The 21,578-nt window shown below is 47.1% G+C and overlaps 1 protein-coding gene and 1 long non-coding RNA gene across 4 annotated transcripts in view; one reads left to right on the forward strand and one right to left on the reverse strand.

Moving 5' to 3' along the window:
* LOC127000637 (serine/arginine repetitive matrix protein 2-like) overlaps window positions 1-21,578 on the reverse strand; it is a 101,658-nt gene that overhangs the window by 18,393 nt on the left and 61,687 nt on the right. The gene's annotated exons all lie outside the window — the stretch shown is intronic.
* Window positions 18,316-21,578, forward strand: part of LOC127000639 (uncharacterized) — a 64,955-nt gene continuing 61,692 nt past the window's right edge. The window contains exon 1 of the long non-coding RNA XR_007754364.1: window positions 18,316-18,412. This is a non-coding gene — a long non-coding RNA (uncharacterized LOC127000639). The remainder of the gene's footprint in view (window positions 18,413-21,578) is intronic.

The following is a 21,578-nucleotide window of genomic DNA, read 5'->3' on the forward strand; positions in this document are numbered from 1 at the left end:
GTGTAACAAGAAGGCGCTATTAAAGACAAAGTGAAGATAAAAATGAGAAAAAGAAGAAAGGGCCGAAAAAGAGGAAGAAGAAGAAAGAAGAAAGAAGAAAAACAAGACCGGGAGAACGAAAAAAGGCACGTCAATAATGGATAAGCTGAAAAATGTGAAAACGAAGAGCAAGATAGAAAGGGAAGATGGAGGAGAGGAGGAGGGAGGAGGAGGAGGAGAGGTATAAATTAATATGTCCTGACCGTTAATTAAATAAATGATTAAATGAAAGGGCAACAGACGAACAGATGAAAAGCAGAAACACAATAGCGATCATTTATTTAAGAGAATCGCACACTCCCTTTCCTTCTCTTTGTCGCATATATTTCTCCTTTCGGGTGACGGGCACATTAATTAACAAACAGATTGTGAACGAGACTTCAGCTTTTCTTTCATCGTTTCCCAAAGTGATGACGATATATTGTTTTCAGTTACAGACGGCGCTGAGTTGTGATATGCATTCTTCTGCACAGGGAGCTCTGTTCAGTGTATTTTAGACGCTTCCGCCTCACATATTCTTCAAAGGCTGAAAGGATATCAATCAGGGCATTCAGGGCATTTTTCCGTTCTTAATCCTAGACAGAAGAATTCAAACTACCACCTGGATGTTGTTTATCATACGATGCCCCAAACGCCTACGAAAGCCTTATGTTAAATATGTGTGCTTGAGGGTCGAAAGGTTTTAAGGATACGGCCTCTCTATGTTTTATATGTTTAACATGTGCATTTGTATGTCTCAAGTATGTCTTTAGTTTTGTGTGTTATGTCTTATGTCTTACATGATGCCCTGTTCCTATTTTTGACAAGCGAGGCAGTTCAAAAGGGCAAAAAAAATAAAACAGAGGAAGCAGGTCCATTCACAGTCAGCTAAAGTCAGCTAATCAATCAATCACTACCAAACAGCCAATGTCAGTCAGTCGGCCCTTAGTAATTGTTCAGTTAGCACGCTCGCCTCACAACTCAAGAGATGCTTGGGATTTCGATTTCCCGGCCAAGTAGGGATGAAGGAGGAATAGGAGGAGGGTGAAGGAAGTAATGTGTGAAAGGAGGGGAAATGATAGAAAGACAGAAAAGAGGGAAAAAGAAGTAAAATATGTAAGGAAAGGAGGAGTGAAGGAAGGAAGTAGGTATAAAGATGGAAGGGAAAGAATCAGTTATGTGTGTGTGTGTGTGTGTGTGTGTGTGTGTGAGAGAGAGTGGTGTGTGTGTGTGAGAGAGTGTGTGTGTGTGTGTGTGTGAGAGGTAAAGTGTGTGTGGGTGTGTGAGAGGGGGTGTGTGTATGTGTGCGTGTGTGCGTGTGTGTGTGTTGGCAGCTTCTGGTCGCCTCGCTATAGTAAGAGTCTCCACCTAATTCTCAGCCAGGACAAGATGAACTCTTACATTAGTGACAGGGAGGAGAGGGAAGGGGTGGGAGAATGGAGATGAGAGTAAGGCGGGGAAGGGAGGGAAGGGAATGAAAGGGAAGGACAGGTGAAGAGGAAATAAAGGCAAGGGAGAGGAATGATTAATGATTGAAGAAAGGAGAAAGCTAAAGGGAGGGAAGAGGAGGGAAAAAGGGAAGAAGGGGAAAGGACAATGAAATGAGGAAGGAGAGAAGGGAAATAATGAAGGGAAGGAAAGGGATAAGAACAGAAATAAGCGAAGAAAAGGAGGATTAAGGAAAGGAGAAAAGGAAGGAGAGAGGAAGGAGAGAAAAGGAAAATGGGAAGGAAAAGGAACAGAGGAGGAAAAGGGTGAGAAGGAAAATAATGGAAAAGGAAGGAAATGGATTCAGGAAGGAAGGAAGGGAAGGAAGCTAAATGAAAGGGAAAGAATGGGAAGGAAAAAATAAAATAAGAATGGAAAAGTCGAATGAAGAAAAGAGAAGAGTGGGAGAATGGAGGAGAAGAAGAAAGGAAGGGAAAGAATGGGAAGGAAGGTGGAAGAAGTAAAGAAAGGAAGAGAAAGAAGAAAAATGAAAGAAAGAGGGAAGGAAAAGAAAGGAAGAGAGTTAGAAATGGATGGAAAGAGGAACGGAAGGAAGGAAGAGGAGTTAAATGGATGGAAAATTTGGAGGAAAGGAAGAGGTGAAATGGATGGAAAAGAAAGGAGGGGAAAAGGAAGGAGTTGAAATGGATGGAAAGAAAAAGGAGGAAAGAAGGGTTAGTGGTTGGGAAACGATAGTAGAGGGAAAGGAAAGGTAGAAATGGATGGAAAAGAAAGGGAAAGGAAGGGTAGAAATGGTTGGAAAAAGATAGAGTAGGGAAAGGAAGGGTAGAAATGGATGGAAAAGAAAGGGAGGGAAGGGCAGGGCCTGAAATGAATGGAAAAAGAAAGGAGGGAAAGGAAGGGCAGAAAGGAATGGAAGAAAGGAAGGAAATGGTGAAGACAGAAATGGATGGAAAAGAAAGGAGGGAAAAGGTGGGCAAGAATAAAGAAGGAAGGGAAAGGAAGGGTGAAAGGAATGGAAAAGAAAGGGAAGGAAATGGTAAAGACAAAATGGATGGAAAAGAAAGGAGGGAAGAAATAGGTAGAAATGGATGGAAATGAAATGGAGGAAAACTAGTACAGAAATGGATGGCAAAGGAATGAGGTGAGGTTGCATCCATCAATTTATCTCTCTCAAAAAGCGACAGGAAAACTGGGATCAATGTTTGCACAGTTGAGGTTGTGTCGCCGCCGTACAAACAGAGATGTTGCACACGGACCCCAGCGCAGCGGTGGCGTGTCAGATTAATCTGTTCATCCTGGGGACACTGAGAATGGAGAGGACTGCTGCAGGCCAGACATAACTCACTGTGTGCACCTGTAACTTGTAGGGCTCGCGGGTGTGAGGCAGAGGAGAGTGTCAAGACACCTCTCCACCTGAAGCTGACCTCTCTTTTGGCCTCTCTGCTCTTTTATTTACAAGAAAGGAAGCAACTCAGGGCAAAATAAATAAACGAAAAGTCCGCTATGAATTGTCCCTGTAAGTGGAATTAGAGAAGGTGGCCAAAGAGAGGTCTTTTTCGGGTGTCTTCATATCCTTGAGGCGCCTTGACGCTCCTCAAAGTGTGTGTGTCGATGCTGGCAAAACGTCCAAATGATTGTCTGTGGGGATATATTCACACACCGGTCAGGCAACGTCCTCAGGGCGGCGTGGACCCTGACTGAGGGAGGCTGAGGCAACAGTGCAGGAGACTGTTGGCGTCGGGTCCAGTCACATCAGAGCCATAGAATAGGAGAGTTTGTCCACCTTGATCACAGGCGCCATGTTGTTGTAAAAAAATTCGCGCGAAATTAAAACTGATGCTGATACAAGTGTTTCATTTTTTTTTTTTTTTTGACGGGGGCTGTTCAAGGTACTATTTCGAGATCCTGGCGGTACTCACAACACAAAAAACATTATTGTATCGGTATTATTTTGAATTTTGCGCTCCATTTTCGTTTTAACATGGCTGTGATCAAGGTTGCCAAACACTCCTATTCTGTGACTCTGGGAAGGAAACGGAGGGAAGGATGGGAAGGAAAGAAAGGAAAAGAAAGGGAGAAACATGGAAACATGGAAATGCAGGCAACAGAAAGCCTATTGGCTCATTACGAGGTAGCCTGCTTTGGTGATTTATCTGCTCGACAGCCACTTGGGGCTTGAGGAGCTGATAAAGAACCTCGATATTGAACAGATACATAGGAATACAAAGGAAGAACATACACCAGAAGATGGCGGTCTATTGCTTAAAGACTTGAAGCTATTAATACTCTGTGCGCTAACTACTGACGGTGGGAGTCTATTCCAGTGATCGACGACTCTATTGTTGAAACTTTTTTTTAAGAAAGGAAAGGAAGTAGAAGACAAAGGAAGTAGGGAAAAGGAAAGAAAGGAACGAGATGGAAAGGGAAGGGATGGAGAGGCAGGGAGGGGAAGGGAAGAGAAGGGGATAGAAAGGAAAGAAAGGAAAGGGAAGGAAAGGGGAAGGGAAAGGAAAGGAAGGGAAGGAAAGGGAAAGGAAGGGAAGGGAAGAGAAAGTAAGGGAAGGGAAGGGAGTGGAAAGGAAACGGAAAGTGAGGAGTGTCCCCGTCTCAGTGAACCGCCACACAGTTCGCCATCCCGCCCAGGCCGAGCAGACAGTGATGTGTTATTGCGATATTTTACAGGGGATTGACGGGAGCGGTCGTGATAGGGAAAAGAGTGTATCGTCCGTGTGTTGTGAGGGCGAGGGGAAGGAGAACGGGTGAGTGTGTGTCTGTGCGTGTGTGTGGGTGTTTGGAGGAGGGCAACGGGGTGAATGTGTGTGTGGGGGGAAGAGGAGCACGTCTGTGTGGGGGGGGAGGGGGAGGGGAGTGGCTGTGTGTATGTCTCTGTGTGTGTGGGTGTGGAGAGGAGAGCGGCTGAGTGTGTGTGTAGGGGAGGAATAAGAAGGGTATGGTAAGGAAGGGAAAAGAAGAGAAGGGAAGGGGAGTGAAGGACAGGGTTGAGATGGGAAAGGAAGCAAAGGAAGGGAAAAGAAAGGAATGGAAAGGAAAGGACTGGAATCGACTTCTTAGAAACACAGAGAAAAGGAGAGCACGAGTTTTGCAATAGTTCATTATATCGACAATGGAAGGAAGGGAGGGCGTAGCACCGTCAGGCAGAGGCAGGCCGCAGACATTCTTTACGAGGACTTCCGCGGCGTCGTTTGCTAACTCCAACATAACGAATCCACAAAAGAAAAATATGTCGAAAACTGTCACGAGCTGAGAGTAAGTGAAGCAAGATTAGTTAAAGCTGCTGTGCGTTCGACGAGAGACGAGACGGCCTGAAGGAGACTGAGACACATATTATGTTCCTTGGCGACAGAGGCGACTATCTTAGGATAATATTGGGAGACGGTGTCAAGTAGAGGCTGGTGGATAGTTTTTTTTTTTTTTTTTTACGTTGTTGCCTATTGCGCCGGTGGGCATCTTCCGATGGGGCCTGATGGTCGGCCCAAGGCTTCTTCCAGGTGGGGCCTGATGGTCGGCCCAGCCCGTTCTGGCGCAGGCGAGTGTTTATAGTGGCGCCATCTTGCATTGGCTCATGCTGCCCCCGGAACTCGTTCTTGATTCGCTTGGACGGCTTCCTCTAGAGTCCGGGTTGATGGGTGGTCTTCAGGACAGCATGGGTAGTTTTAAGCCACTCGGCGGTGGCTGAAAAATTCGAGTGGTAGCGTGAGGATTCGAACCCGCGTCGTCCATCACGCGGCGAATGTGGGTCCAGTACGCTACCACTTCGGCCACCGCTTACCCTATACTTACTTACTAGCCTTTTGCACCACCTTCTCTCTAACCTGTCAAATGAGGTCTTATTCTTAAACATTTCGCCATAAGCCCAGATATTTGACACGGCTTTCGTAGGAGTTTTGGCATTTCAGGGGTAGTTCAATGACCCTGATGGTTGTTTGACCCTTCTTCTGTACCGTGAACCTGAAAAACACTCATAAGAATTTTTTTAGCAAGATTTCCAGCAGATTGACACCACCTTTCCAGCGCTTGCGAGACAAACAGTGTGTACGGGTGGGGCGTTGCCTGGACGATGACGTGCAAAAACTCTCCGGTCACAGCTTGCCAGATTAACATTACTCACCTCGCGTGATGGACTAGGCGAACACTCGAGGCCTTAGCAAATATTATATAAACACTCAACACGAGGGCATGGGAGATTGATAAGAGTAGTAGTTGTAGCAGTAGCAGTAGTAGTCGTAGGAGTAGTAGTAGTAGTAGTAGTAGTAGTAGGAGGAGGAGGAGCGTGTCGAGGTGGGCGCGCAGAACGAGTAGATTAAAATCACCCAACCGGGCTACCGTCTATAGGCCAACTGATTTTCCGTTGCCTGCCATGCCATGCTTTAGTGTTTCCTCTTCCCTTCTATGTCTTCTTCTCTTAGTTTTTCTTTTCTTCCTCGTATTATGCTTTTTTACCTTCTTTTCCTCCTCCTCCTCCTCCTCCTCCTCTTCTATACGTCACGAGGAAGGCGACACGTGTATAGGGAGAGAGAGAGAGAGAGAGAGAATCCAATTTACGCATCATTACTTTTTATATATCTAACCTGGCGACGATTTTTGTTGTTGTTGTTGTGTTTAATTGGCACTCTATTTGATGACAGTTAGAAATCCTCTTTTCCTTTCCCTTTTCTTTCCTTCCCTTTTTTTTTACATTCCCTTCATTTCCTTAAGTATCTTTCCTTCCCTTCCCTTCCTTTTCCATCAATTTACATCAGTCTTTCCCTTTCTCTTCTTTTTCTTTCATTCATTTTCCCCTGTTTCCTTCCCTTCCCTTCCCTTCCATTACCATCAATTCACGGTTTTTCACTTCCTTCTCCTTGCATTGCCTCTCCTTTCCTTCTCTTTCCTTCCTTTCTTTTCCTTTTCTTCATTCTATCCCATTCCTTCCGTTCCGTTCCTTTCCTTCTCTTCCTTCCGTTCCTTCCTTTCCTTCCGGTTCCCTTCCCTTCCCTTCCCTTCCCTTCTTTCCCTTCCCTTACCTTCCCTTCCCTTCCTTTCCTTTCCTTTCCCTTCCCTTACCTTTTCCTTGCTTTCCATCCCTTCCCCTCCCTTTCCTTTCCTTACCTTTCCTTACCTTGTCTTCTTTATTTTCAATACCTTACCTTACTTTTCCTTACCTTCTTTTCACTCTGCCTTCCTCACCTCACCTCACCTCACCCCATATCCTTGCTTCCACCATTTTTCACCTGCCCAGGTCAGGAGCACCTTCGCCTCTTCATCGCGTCTTGGGCGGCTTTGCGGAAAAATAACACACAAAGGGCTCTTCTTAGCATACTTCGTGAACGCCTCGAGGTCTTAGTCTTAACGGAGAGCCAGACAGAAGAGGGTCGTGGATTCTGCTCTTAAGGTCCTTTTAAAGAGTGATGGATCCTATATAAAGGGATTCTGAAGGTTTTGGGGGACTGGTGTGAGAATTTGAAGCTATGAAGAGGGAATTACGTACAGATGTAGGAAGAGATGGAAAGAAAAAGGGAATTGGTAAGGACACAGCTCTCTTGGACAGAGTGGAGTCTAAGGCTATTCGTCTCATCAACTCCCTTCCTCTTACGAGCAGTCTTTTGACTCCTAAGTTCCACCGCAATGTTGCATCGTCGAGGAAATTACGAGAAAAGATTACAAAAACAGCTTGGGTGCCGTTGCTTCACTCACGAGGAATTGCTTTGTGGCTAATTCACGCCGAGAGCAAAGGACCTTGAGAAGAAAAGTATTGTCCGCTGTGCGTTTAGTGGTCAGTCAACATGTTCAAAGAAATATGGACTTGTTGCGTCAACCCCCAAAGACATTAGTGTTCCCTCGGACACAGCCTCCTAGTCTCCGGAAACTCTATTAATGTACACCTGAAAAGTATTAGAGGTAGATGGAGAGAGATAGAGATATAGAGAAAAGAAGAACATAAGGAGTCTGCAAGGCCGGTGGGCTTATTCAAGGCAGCTCCTGTAAACTTAACCACACCTAACCTTACCATCCATGAACATAAATCTCTCCTTTACTTGGAGGTGTGTTCCCCACACCCTTCCTCTGAACCTTGTTGCTGGCTTGGTGTTTAGTGTGCCATGTAACTGTTATCCTTACACGCTTTTCTCGCCTCCACCACCTTGTTCCCGACGAACCGCTTAGTGGAACCTTTGTGTGCTGACCACCCCCTGCTGGGGGCCTTGTGTGCTGACCTCCCGCCACTGGGAGCCGGTCTTGAAGGCGAGCGTGTGGCGGGCGTGGTCCAGCACAGCGCCGCACTTGCACAGGAGGGAGACGCCCATGACAAAGTCATGGTCGTTGGAGGCCACCTCCTCCAGCGGCGCGGCGTTCACGCGGCAGCCGTCACCCAAGTCCAGCACGACGCGCTTGGGCTGCCTGCGGCCTTTCCTGCTCGCGAGGAGCAGCTTGCGGCGTCTTTCTGACACGTCGATGCCTTGGGCGCCGGTGTCCAGCAGCACCGTCATGGGCCTGCCCCGCGCCGCGCCGCCCTCCCACCGCACCCAGAGGACGTCAGGCTCCACGGAGCGCTCCGTTTTCCTCGGCCTCCGCCGCAGCTGCTGCGGGCGGCAGGCGAAGAGGTCGCTGCCGTCAAGCTCCAGGAGATAGGCTGCGAAAAGGGACGTTGGTTTGGGAAGCGTGAAGCTAGGAATGCACGCAGCTGTGTCTAGATCAGGTGGACGCAGAAACAGTAACACACACACACACACACACACACACACACACACACACACACACACACACACATACGCAGACACACACACACACACACACACACACACACACACACACACACACACACACACACACACACACACACACACACACACACACACACACACACACACACACACACACACACACACACACACACACACACACACACACACACACACACACACACACACACACACACACACACACACACACACACACACACACACACACACACACACACACACTCACATAGATATTGTACACAGCATCACAATATCACACACACACACACACACACACACACACACAATTTCACACAGCTAGATAGACATATATAATTGAACACTGACCCTTTCTTCCAAGTACATAGTTTATACAATTAATATAAACAATCACATCCTAAATATAGCCAATCATAAACAATAATATACTGACAAAATATCATGAATGATCTTACATACAGTTCCTGGCGCTAAATGATCATCAAACAACTGCCCCAATGTTGAGAACTGATAGTCATCCCCTATGTGTTGAGTTAAAGGACAATCCTGCACTACATGTCTCCCTGTCCGTACACCACCACACACACACAGCCTCTCGTTTATCTCCAAGCGTCCTCGTTCCTCTGCTTCAATCTTATTGTCTCACACGCCAGACTTTGTCCACTTACACGAAATTGTGTAAATGATATTCTATGAATCTCATTTACCTCTTGTTTTTCTCTATATATATAATGCACTGATAGAACTGGGTTAATATCCTTATATGTTGTACGTCTAGAAGAGTTACTATGTACAATATCATGTCTTACTCTCTGCAATGACATGCTTAAGTCCGACACATGTGTGTTTACCATATCTCTAACAATCCGACCTGTCGGAGTATTAGAGTTAATGACAAACCTAATTGTGAATGATAAAGGGTCATCATCATATTGTGACCTCTCCTGCCACATAATGTAAAATAATTTTTGTTGTTTGTGCTGAACTAAATCCTTGAACGGTGGACAACCTGACTCAACGTAACACACATCATTACTTAACAATTCTCTCACTCCTAACAGTCTTTTGAAGCACCAATTATACAGTTTGATCATTGGTTTTAGATCAGCTCCTATCCAAGATTCACATCCATAAATCCGTGATGACATGAGAGCTGCGTCAAATACACGTTTCTTTACTACAAAAGGAATGTCGTTATTTTTACTAACAAAAGAAACAAATCTTAATACATGTGACATCTTAATATTAGCATGAGCTCTGACGGCAGATGTGGTTGAGCCATCAATTGTGAACGGTGAACCCAAATATACATACGTGTCACAATGTTCCACCACCAAGTCGCCCACCACCAAAGGTTCACGGTCCCCCTCACTGCCGCAGATAAACTTCGTCTTAGATGGGTTTACTTTCATTTCTTATTCTGTGCAGTAGTCTTGTAACATAGATACTTTTCTCATTATGCCAGGCCTTGTGGTTGATAAAAGCACAGTATCGTCCATTAATATGTAACCATTGTAAAAATCCAACGTGTCCACACCCTTCCTTGATGATTCTTATGAGATCATCGACCAAGATAATGAAAAGTAAACAAGAGTTGGGTGAACCCTGTCTCACACCAAGTGTTGTTAAAACTAAAACCGTACCTACCAAGCTCTCTGTCACACTGTACATAGCAATCAATGCACATAACATCCCTGAGCCACACCCTAACCGTCGTAACACAAAAAATAACTTGTGTCTAGGTATTCTATCATTAGCTTGGGAGAAATCAGTGAGAGCTACAAATAATTTTAATTTCTTCCTCTTTGCCATGTCGCACAACAGCCTTAGCGCCACTATATTCTCCAAACATCCTCTTTTCTCCTGAGCACCAGCCTGCTCCCTAAATGGTATAAACCAGTGGTGCTCAACCTTTTTGGGTGGCAGGGCCACATTAGATGGGCAATGTGTGATGAGGGCCTCATATTGCCTGCAATGTGAATACGCATAGTAATTAATATATTTTACACACTGATAACACTGATTATGTTGTGTATATATTGTAACCTTCCGGATAGAGCCGTAATCAAAACACATCTTACATAAATTGCAGGTCATGGGGAAATTAGCAATTATAAGCTACAATAAAGTGAAGACCTACATACCAGCGACAACATTTCGCTGTTGAGCAGGGAGAGGGGAAACGTGGAGCGGCTGCGGTGTGCCGGGAGGGTGGGGGAACTCTATTGGGTAGGGGTCCAGGGGAGGTGGCGTGGAAGACGATGGGTATGGGGAGAGGGCTAGGAGTGGATGGGCAACGGTGCTGCCAGGAAGGCCTGGCAGGGAGTGGTTGGGTAGGAGAGGGGTAGGGAGCCAGAGACCAGGACTGATTGAGAGGATAAGAGGGGGGGGGGGGGGATGAGAGGGCAGGAACACGAGCGAAGGGAATAGCGAAGCAGGAGAGAATTTTAAAAAAAGCTTAGATTAGCCTGTTTTCAAGGGAAAAAAAGACAAGGCGCCAAAGTCTCAATCCAAAAGCCAAGGAGTGGCAACGCTGGTCACGCCAACAAAATCAGTGAGGCTAGCCAGCATTCAGGCTGCCATAGTCCATCTACTCTAACTTGAGCCCTGTGGCTTGGGCCGGGGAAACCTCCATTGTTTACAGATCTATCGATGACCTGCGCATGGCAATGTCTCACTGTTAGTCTGTACGTTATTTATGGAATATATATATTCATAATACGACCGCATGGTGTTATGAAATACTTGGGATTAGAGGGAAAGAAAACGTCGCGTCCAAGGGCTCAAGTTAAAATTGATAGACTATAGATGTGCAATAGCCTTTTTATCATTATAATACAATAACATAAAAAAAGTTAGCATATAATAAGATACTCAGTAATATGAATCATAATATAATTTATATTGCTGCATATCATTAAAATTTAATGTGAACAAATAGTACGGATTATGATAGTGATAAGTAGGTTATTTTTTGGTTACTTGCCGAGGGCCGCATTAAATTCCTTTGAGGGCCGCATGCGGCCTTCAAACAGTGGGTTGAGCACCCCTGTTCTAAACCACTGTCTCAGTGTCGAACACAGGACCACATCGTACACCTTGGCAATACTGTTAATTATACTTATTCCCCTATGGTTCCTTACATCTTTCCTGTCGCCTTTCTTAAAAATTGTTACTAACTTCGCTATCGACCATGCTAATGGGTAACTAGCTGAGTACAATATATTATTGAATATCACTGACATATACATAATCCACTGCACTGGCAGTAACTTAGAAATGGCTGGGGATACACCATCAGGACCTGAAGCCTTATCCGATTTCAAATGTTTCACTTGCTCTTGCACTTCAAATGGGTTAATAGAGTCATTTAACAGTGGTATAGACACATAAGTGGAAAAGTCACAGTCGGTAAGCCTCACAATATTGGGGGGTTAAAGTTACTTTCAAAATAGTCCTTAAATTCATCATCAGAGGGACATACATATGATTTATGTTCACCTTCATATTCCCCTTTCCAATTTATGGCTCTCCACAGTTGTAAGTCATCTTTGTTTTCAATCAGTCTTTCCCATCTCTCTAATGTAGTATTTTCACCCTGTACCTGGGCCTCACGCTTACTGCTACGTGCACACTGATATATAATATATCAGTCACATTTTTGGCATCATCATTAATGTTGTCTAACATCATAGCAACATATGTTTGTTGTATATTATGCTTAAAAACTTATCATCAGCATCATTAATTCTTATTTGTTTGGCCACCTTTCTATAACCAGAACCATTATGGGGCACTGTATAATCCCCCAACTGATGAGCACGAGTACACAAGCTCTCTAGGTCTACGTCGGGCAAAGATAATGTTACACTAATTGGTGCGTGATCTGATGGTAACGAAGCATTGTGAATCACAGAAAACTCGCTCACTCTGCTCACCATCGAGGGACTCATAACACAATTGTCCAACTCTGATACCCATTCATTACCTTTCTTATATGTCTTATTGCTCACAAAATGGTTGACAGGAGTTTGTATGTTATTAAGCACCAATAACTCTGATTCCTTACATACACTTGATATTATAAATGCATTTTCATTTGGTAATTGTACTTCATCAGGCAATACTGGGTATGAATAATTATCAATATCTGGCAACTCACCATGAACCAGGAGTGAACGAACATATTGACCAAACCTTGCGTTCATATCTCCAAGTATACAGTAATCCTTACACATTTCACTTGTCTTCAACTGTTCTTGTATTGAAGAAAAAGAGTCATGAGCATAATATCGGGAATCCGCTGGGGGAACGTAACAAAAAACAAATAAATAATTTAGTGCATACAGCAATTGAACCCAAATCTGCAACCTCGATACCAACATCTACACTCACAATGGATTCAGATAAATAGTTCTTAATTAATAGCACCGTACCTCCTCGCTCAAGTGAACCTCTAACAGAACTCTTATATGAGATATAACCAGGAAATGCAACGGGTAATGGTGTCATAACTTCATTTAGACTAATTATATCATATTGCTGAAGTAACTCATGAACATGTTTTTTTCTCTAACTTTGTCTTAACTCCATTGATATTCCACAACATCTTAATAGTTCTTACATGCTGTGGTCTACATAGAAAAACTGCAGGGTCCATGCATCAATCACGACTCCATCCCTGTAGAGTTTCCTCTCCCGTGAGTCCAGGCGTATCACACACCCAGCATTCTCCGGTCTCTCCTTCTCAGTCTTCTCCGCTTCACGCAGCCTCCTCCACTCTCCCCGGATGCTGGAGTGGACGTCTTTCTTTATGTAGATCTTGTTAAATTCTCCAGTCGCTTGCTTAAGTTTACTTGCCTTAGTAAGAATCCTGTCCTTCGCCTCCTTGCTGTCAAGTGTAACCAGTATAGCTCGTCGTCTGTTGGTGTCACCCCTGGTCCCCAACCTCCGGTGTGACTGGACAACATCCCTGGCATCCACCTCAGACCAGATCTTGTTAATTTTGTCTTGCTCCGTTGTTGCAGCCTCCAAAGCTTCATCTTCATCTGGCACTAGAGTTATTACCAGATTCTTTTCTCTCTCCTTTCGGTCTATGGCTTCCAAATATTGTTGTTGCCTGGCAATTATTTCACCTTGTTTATCTACCTGTGTTTGTAGTTTGTCAATCTTCTTGTTAATACTGCTGTCAGGTGCGGTAATAACTTTCTTCAACTCTGCCACTTCGCCAACTAGGCTGCTGACCAGCTCCAGTAGTTGAGCTTGCCCGTTCCCAGGCTCTGGTGCCGCCAATATACATACTGTCAACAAGTTCTTTTATCAGCCGCGTTAACTGGGTGCACTTCATTTTCTTCAACTCGCTTAATGATTTGGCCATTGCGATTATGTAAATATTGTATACACTTATATCACTAGTTATCGGCCAGAGGGCTCAGCGAATATCACTGTACCAGGTCGGCCATTACCCAGGGTAAAAGGATCAGCCGACACACACAGACCGCCTTATAACACCGACATCCGGCTTGGTGTCACATATTATATCTTGCATTCCAAAAGCCACTGGTACACCGATGTCTTCTGCATGTCTTGGTATATGTGATTATTCTTTAACGTGATTAAATATGGAGTATACAGGCGTTAAATGAGGAGCTCGAGCCAGCCAGAGAGAGAGAGAGAGAGAGATATATATATATATATATATATATATATATATATATATATATATATATATATATATATATATATATATATATATATATATATATATATATATATATATATATATATATATATATATATATATATATATATATATATATATATATATATATATATATATAGCTGTGCTGGCCAAGGGTGGGCAGCAAGACCTGGTGGACCCTTGTTAAGGAAAAGCAAGGCAGCAGCCACCAAAAAACAATCCCTCCCCTCAACAAGCAGGACGGCACCACAGCCACCAGCAGCAGGGAGAAGGCAGAGCTCCTGGCTGACCTTTTCTCAGCCAAGATGTCCGTCGCCAACCCCACCAGACCTCCACCACAGCTGCCACAGAAATGCAACTAGACCCTGACAGAGGTTGCGGTACACCGGGAGTAAGTGGAGCGCCTTCTAAGAGCGGTGGACGTCAGGAAGGCCACTGGCCCTGACAACGTTAGCCCACATGTGCTGCGTCACTGGTCCAGTGAGCTGGCAGGACCCCTCTCGGAGGTGTTCGGGGCCTGTGTCCGGGAGAACACCTGGCCCTCTATATGGAAGGAGGCTCGCGTGGTGCCGGTTCACAAAAGGCGGGCCAGATCTGACCCTGCCAACTACAGGCCTATCTCCTCCTATCTGCAGTTGGAAAATCTTCGAGAGAATAGTGGTGGAGGCCATCACCCGCCACCTCGAGAACAACGCCCTCATCACTGACCAGCAGTTTGGGTTCAGATCTGGCCGCTCCACTTCAGACCTCCTGCTGCTCCTCTCCAGGGATTGGCAGGACTCACTAGACACCGGCCTGGATACCATTGTCGTCGCTCTCGACATCGCGGGTGCTTTTGACCGGGTGTGGCACGCGGGCTTGCTGGAGAAGCTTCGTGCCAAAGGCATCCAAGGACACCTGCTGATGCTGATGAGCGACTACCTTCAAGGAAGAAGCCTCCACGTCGTCGTCGGCGGCCAGCAGTCCAAGGACCTCCCAGTGGGTGCCTCAGTCCCTCAGGGATCTGTGCTGGGACCTGTCCTCTGGAATCTGTACATCGACGACCTTCTCAGGAGTCTGCCAGTAGTCTCTGCATACGCTGACGACTGCACGCTCTCTCTCTCCTACCCTCGCCAAGAAAGCCAGCAAGCGGTTGCTGAGGTCAACCAGCAACTACGCTTGATACGGGAGTGGGGGGAGCGCTGGCAGGTGAACTTTGCTCCTAAGAAGACTCAGGCGATGATGATCTCTCGGTCCCCGGCAGCCACACAAGCTTTTGAAGGAAGGGTGATGTTTGGCTCCGTCACCCTCCCGCTCCAGGATTACGTCAGGATCCTCGGAGTGGACTTGGACCGAGAGCTGCGCTTCGACCGCCACCTGAAACTCGTCGCCCACCAAGCCTCCCTACGTGTCTCTGCCCTTCGTAGAGTGGATAATTTCCTCGACAAGCGAGGAATTATGCTCCTATACAAGGCCCAGGTAAGACCCTACCTGGAGTACCGGGCTCTGACCTGGATGTCCAGCGCTGCCACACACTTGCAGAGACTGGAAAAGGTGGAGCGACGGGTGCAGCGACTGTTACAGGAAAACAACCCCCAGCCGCCCCCTCAGGATATTATACCTCTAGACACTCTGGAGCATCGCCGGGACGTCGCTGCGCTGGTGGTGTTCCACAAGGCCCAGGTACAAGGAGTACCACACCTGGCGAGGCTGAGGCCCCCCCCCGCGAGAGGCTGTGAGAGATACGAGAACGGTACTCTCCAACCACGAACAGGTCCAGGTGCCAAGGTCACGCGCCAGCCAGCACTAGAGGACCTTCACCTTCAGGGTGTCCCGCCTGTGGAACACGTTCACGGCAGCAGGGCCAACAGTGAGGGAAATGTCCACCCAGCAGGTAAAAGTGGCTGCTCACAGGTGGCGAAGAACATGCCCCACACCACTAGTGATGCTAAATACACAGTGAACAAGTGTAAAGGGCTTTTGAAATAATACACAAGAAAAAGTGAAATTTTAAGCCCTGAAAAGTGCACAGTGAAACATATGCTTCTCGTTACGAACGATCGCATAAAGTGTCGTCGACAAAAACAAATATGTTGTGTACTACAGATTGTCAGTTTAGATAAAAAAAAAAAAGAGAGAGAGAGAGAGAGAGAGAGAGAGAGAGAGAGAGAGAGAGAGAGAGAGAGAGAGAGAGAGAGAGAGAGAGATAATGGAGGACGACGAAGAGGGAAATAGAAGAGAGGAAGAGAAAGAAGGGTGTAGAAAGATAAACACACACACACACACACACACACACACACACACACACACACACACACACACACACACACACACACACACACACACACACAAAAGAAACATTTCCACGTACCTGTTTCCATTTTGTGCCTTCTGCCTCCTCCTCCTCCTCCTCCTCCTCCTTCTCCTCCTACTCCTCCTCCTCCTCCTCCTCCTCCTCCTCCTCCTCCTCCTCCTCCTTCTCCTCCTCTTTGACCTACATCCCCTCACCTTCAATTTCCCTTTCTCTCCCCTCGGCAAGATGATATGAGGTCAGGACGAGTTTTTCCCTTTCCTCCTCCTCCTCCTCCTTCTCCCCTCCTGCTCTGCCTCCTCTTCCTCCACCTCCTCCTCCTTCTTATTGTCCTTTTCTTCTTCTTCTTCTTCTTCTTCTTCTTCTTTTCCTTTCTATTTTATCTTTTTCTTCTTCATCGTCATCATTATCATCATCTTTTCCTCTTCTTGTTCTTGTTTTTCTTTCTTTTTGTTTTATTCTTCCTCATTATTCTTATCATCTTCCCTTTGTTGTTCGTGTTCTTCTTTTTCATGTTTTCTTCCTCTTCCTCTTCTTCTTCCTCCTTGATCAAACAGTTTACCTTGATTCTCCTCCTCCTCTCCCGCCTTCTCCTCCTCCTCCTCCTCCTCCTTGCACTGAATTATTAGTAGGCAAGCCATACGACCTCCCCCCTTCTCCTCCCCCTCCTTCTCCTCCTCTTCCCTTTTCCTCTCCTCCTCTCCATGTATTCTTCTCCCCCTTCTAACTACTCCTCTCTCTTCACCCTTTCTCTACTTTCCTCTCTCTTTTCCACTATTTTCTCCTTCTCTTATCTATTTTTGGAGACCTTAAAAATAACGCATTCTCTGCGTCATGTTGGGACACACGGGAACACGGACTAGGCTGCCGTGCGCCGCCTGTCCGCTGATGGCGAGATTGCTGCCTCGGGGATGGCTGAGTGTTGTCCTCGGGGCGTCCAGTTACCTGCAGCACACACGCCGCGCCTCGTATATGCTTCTTCAATTCGTCTTCCTCCCATTATCCTCCTCCTTTTTTCATGTTCCTTCCCTCCCTCGCTTGTATTCTCCTCTTTCCCTTTCCTTTCTTTTTTTTCCTTCATTTCATCTTTACTTCCTTCCCTCATTTCTTTCTTTCTTACTTCCTTCCTTCATCTTCCTTTCTTCCTTTCTTGCCCTTCCTTCCCTTATCCTTCCTTTCGCGCCTCATATATGCTTCTTCAGTTTGTCCTCCTCCCATTATCTTCTTCCTTTCTTCATTGCTGCTTCATTGTCCTTTTCTCTTGTTTCTTCCCTCCCTCTCTGCTTTCCTCCCATATATTCTCCTTTCAAGCATTCCTTACTTTCTTTTCTTCATTTCATATTTTCTTCCTTCCCTTATTCCGTTTCTTCCTTCCTTATTTTTCTTCATTTCTTACTTTCTTTCCCTTCTTCCCCTACTAATTCCATCCATCCTCCCTTCCTTATTTCCTTTCCTCCTTCCTTTTTACTTTACTTTCTTCCTTTCCTTATTCGTGCCTCCTTTCTTTAATTCCTCCTTTCTTGCCTTGCTTCCCTTTCTAAACACTTCTGTAGGATTGCTGTTCCTTCCAGTGGCGGATGGCAGGGCTTGAGGAGAATCTTGCCTGTCTGTCTGTCTGCAAACCGACGTCTGTACTTCGTAGACTCGCCTGAAGGGACTGACTGTTGCTTTTTCATCAGGGCAAAGTAGGGAGCATACGCTATAGCAGTCCGTGACGCTAACCACTGCACCACGGAGGCATGTCTATCTAGGACCAGAAAAGAATAATGGAGAGAGAGAGAGAGAGAGAGAGAGAGAGAGAGAGAGAGAGAGAGAGAGAGAGAGAGAGAGAGAGAGAGAGAGAGAGAGAGAGAGAGAGAGAGATGAACAGGTAATCAGAGACAGTCACGTAATGGTCGTGTATCACCGCTGCCAGGCACAGGCGGAAAGCCTAGTATGTCTCTCTCTCTCTCTCTCTCTCTCTCTCTCTCTCTCTCTCTCTCCCCAAGGTAATAGAACAAGACTAATTAAAAAGAAAAGAAAAAAAAAGAGTTGACAAGTTCGACTCAACGCGGGTTCGAACTCGACGACTCGAATCACTAGCGAAGCACTGACCGGTGGCCGCGCGCGTGTGTGTCAGTATATTCTTGATCGTGAAAGGAGAAGGGCAGAGAAGGAAGGACGGAAGGGAATGGATAGTGAAGAGGAACAGGAAGAGGAAGGAAGATAAAAGAGGTAAGAAGGAAGAACAATGGAGGAGAAGATAGGAAGGTAGAATGAGGGAGAAGGTAACAGGAAGAAGGGAAAGGAGAGTGAAGAGGAGGAGGAGGAGAGGGAGGAGGAGGTGGAGACAGTGAGGAAGGGGGGAAGTGGAGGTGAACACAGGTGACGCAAGGGGGGAAGTGGAGGAGGAGGAGGGAAGGGAGAGAGAACGAGTTAAATGTAATGAGTGGCAAGAAGTGAAGGGAGGAAGGAAAGAAGAAAGAAAATGTAAGGACTAAGGCGAAGAAGAGGAGGAGAAGGAAGAAAGTGAAGAAGGAAAGACTAGTAAAGAGGAGGAGGAGGACCGGAGGCAGAAAGGAGAAACTAAGGAAGAAGAAAAAGAGGACTGAAAGGAGGAAGGAATTAAGAGTGAAAGGAGGAATAATATAGAATAGTGAGGAGGAGGAGGAGGAGCCGGAGGACCAGGAGCAGGTGTGATCTTCTCCCTCCCCCCCAAAAAAGGTACACACCAAGCAAGCTGTTAAAAGGTCGCATCACCTAGCTAATTGTGTGTGTGTGTGTGTGTGTGTGTGTGTGTGTGTGTGTGTGTGTGTGTGTGTCCGCCATTTATAGGCTTTACAAATCGTTTCTTATACTTCGTCTGTAAACCGAACTCTGTGTTGCTCCTGTCATTTTCACCTGTTTTACTTCGTTATGACATCACGCTAAATATTTTGGTAAAGCTTAGGAATAGCGGCTGCTAGCGGGTGCACGTTTAGGGCACGGTGTAGTAGTAATTACAACATTTCTAGCACGTACGACGGGGTTTTGACTAGCGGACAGGCGTGTTTGCCACAAGGGGTGTATTTTTTCCGCGAGGGCTCCTCCCTTTCTTCACCCCGGAGCTCACAGTCTCATCGCCATCGACTTGGAAGAAATCGTGAGGCCAGGGTGGAGAAATACACCCCTTGTGACATAAACACGCCTGTCCGCTTGTCAAAACCCCGTCGTACGTGCTAGAAATGTTGTAATTACCGCCACACCGTGCCCTAAACGCCGTTATTCCTAAGATTTACCCACCTATGTCTGTCTGGGCATATATATATCTATACCTACTTTTCTAATTGTGTGGTTTCATATTCGTGTTCATTCAGAAAAAAAAAGCGATCAGGTGAATATGGAGGTAGGGGGATAGTGGTGGTGGTGATGATGGTTGATGTTGGGGGTGGGATTACTGTGCATCTGTCCATCAATCTACCTTTATAAGTGTGTGTGTGTGTGTGTGTGTGTGTGTGTGTGTGTGTGTGTGTGTGTGTGTGTGTGTGTGTGTGTGTGTGTGTGTGTGTGTGTGTGTGTGTGTGTGTGTGTGTGTGTGTGTGTGTGTGTGTGTGTGTGTGTGTGTGTGTGTGTGTGTGTGTGTGTGTGTGTAAGAGCCTCCATCCGGAAGGGAGTTACGATGGGAACAATCGGTTAGATTGTTCGCATTGCAATTCATCGGCCCCTGCCGGAACGCCGATGACTGTGGCACTCAACCATATCTTTTACTATACTACAGATAAATAATACAAAAAACTAAGGAATTATACATAAAGAATAACAAAATATAGGACGAGTTGGGTCTTATGTGGGGCGCTGCTGGCATAGCGCTGCTGCGTTCCCGCGGATCACTGCGAGACTGACCCGCTGCCGCAGCCACTCAGTTTCCCGCTTTTCCCCCGTCCTCTCTCGGATGCGCCTGCCGAGGGTCTTGATGAGGTCGCTGAAGGCGGGACCGAGGACTCCGGTCGTCTCCACCGTCAGCGGCATGAAGTCATACCGCTGACCGAGGTCGGCGTAGCGCTGCCGTTTCCGGGCCTCGGCGGAGCGTGCGGCAGCGCCTGCTGTGGTAGCGCAGTCGATGAGGTGGGTGCTGCCGAAGGTGTTCACGCAGGTGGCGTCCCACGCTAGCATCTTGCCCTGCGTGAATGGGTAAATAGTGATGCCGTCGGGACGGCGTCCATCGCCGCGGTCTAGACCCCGCGGCTCGAGGATGGCCGCCACACCGGCAGATGACAGAGCCCTGTACACCACATCGTTGAGGGCTGCGTGGCGGGGCAGGCGACCGGGGTCTCTCTTGCAGGACAGGTTGTGGTGTCCCAGCCTGTCCGCCATGGCTCCGCAGCGACAACGGTGGGGCTGCTGTGTGTTGACTCCCAGTCGCAGGGCTACTCCTGTCCGGACCGCCTCGTCGGGGAGGAGAAGCCCGAGTCTCTCGACGGAAGGGCCGAGCCAGGCGCCGCTGTGAGGAGCCCGGGCAGCAAGGAGCCGCGCTCTGTCAACCTGGTTAGCGTGGGACAGAAGATTGGATAGGCGGTGTTCGGAGGCTGCCTCGTCAAGGTGGCGCTGCTGTAAGGGCTCTTCAGGGTTGAAGGTGGGACATTGCGTAGCCGTAAAGGCGTCGATGGCGGATGCTAGGGGGGCCGGTCTGTCGCCGGTGGGGCGTCGGTTGATTGTACAGACCAGGTCTCGCGTAGCATCCACAGACGCAATGTAGGCAGGCAGCGCCACATCAGCCAACCGTCTGAGGCCCAATCCTCCAAGCCGAAGTGGGAGAGAGGCTTGGGTCCAGGCCATGTCGTCGAGGGCCACGTTGCAGCTACGTGATGTGGCATCCCATAGCTGCTGATCTATGACCCTAAGGTCATCCCCTGCCAGATATACCGGTGCCGCACGCATGAGGTGGGTGGCTCGCGGCACAGAAGCATACCTGGTCAGGAAGAACAAAGCCATATGGCTGCTGATAAGGCTAGTTCTATGAATGAGGGTCTCAGTCAGGCGTTTGATGTTGTCCAGCGCTTCGCCAGCGGAGTCTGGGTGAATGGGGGCTCCAAGAAGAGAGAGGCTGTTGATAGGTGTGGATCGGGCTCTGTTTAAAAAAGCGTCGAAGGTGGTGAGGCCTCCAGCGTTGTCGTTGCTGGTACTTGGGGCAACGTCGCCGATAATGCCAGTATCAGCGTTGTCTCCCCGGGGTCCAAGGTGAGTGACCTCACACTTCAGTGGGTTGACCTCCAACCCAATGGCGCGGAATGCTGGAATTATACGTTGCAAATCGGCCGCGACTGTGGCAACAGGTCCAGCGAGCGTGCCATCGTCCAGATACCAGACGTTTAGTGGAGAGCCAAGAGATTGTATGATGGGGTCCACCGCCAGGGCGAATAGT

This window comes from Eriocheir sinensis, chromosome 19, assembly GCF_024679095.1.
Source record: "Eriocheir sinensis breed Jianghai 21 chromosome 19, ASM2467909v1, whole genome shotgun sequence".
In the NCBI taxonomy this organism is placed as follows: domain Eukaryota; kingdom Metazoa; phylum Arthropoda; class Malacostraca; order Decapoda; family Varunidae; genus Eriocheir; species Eriocheir sinensis.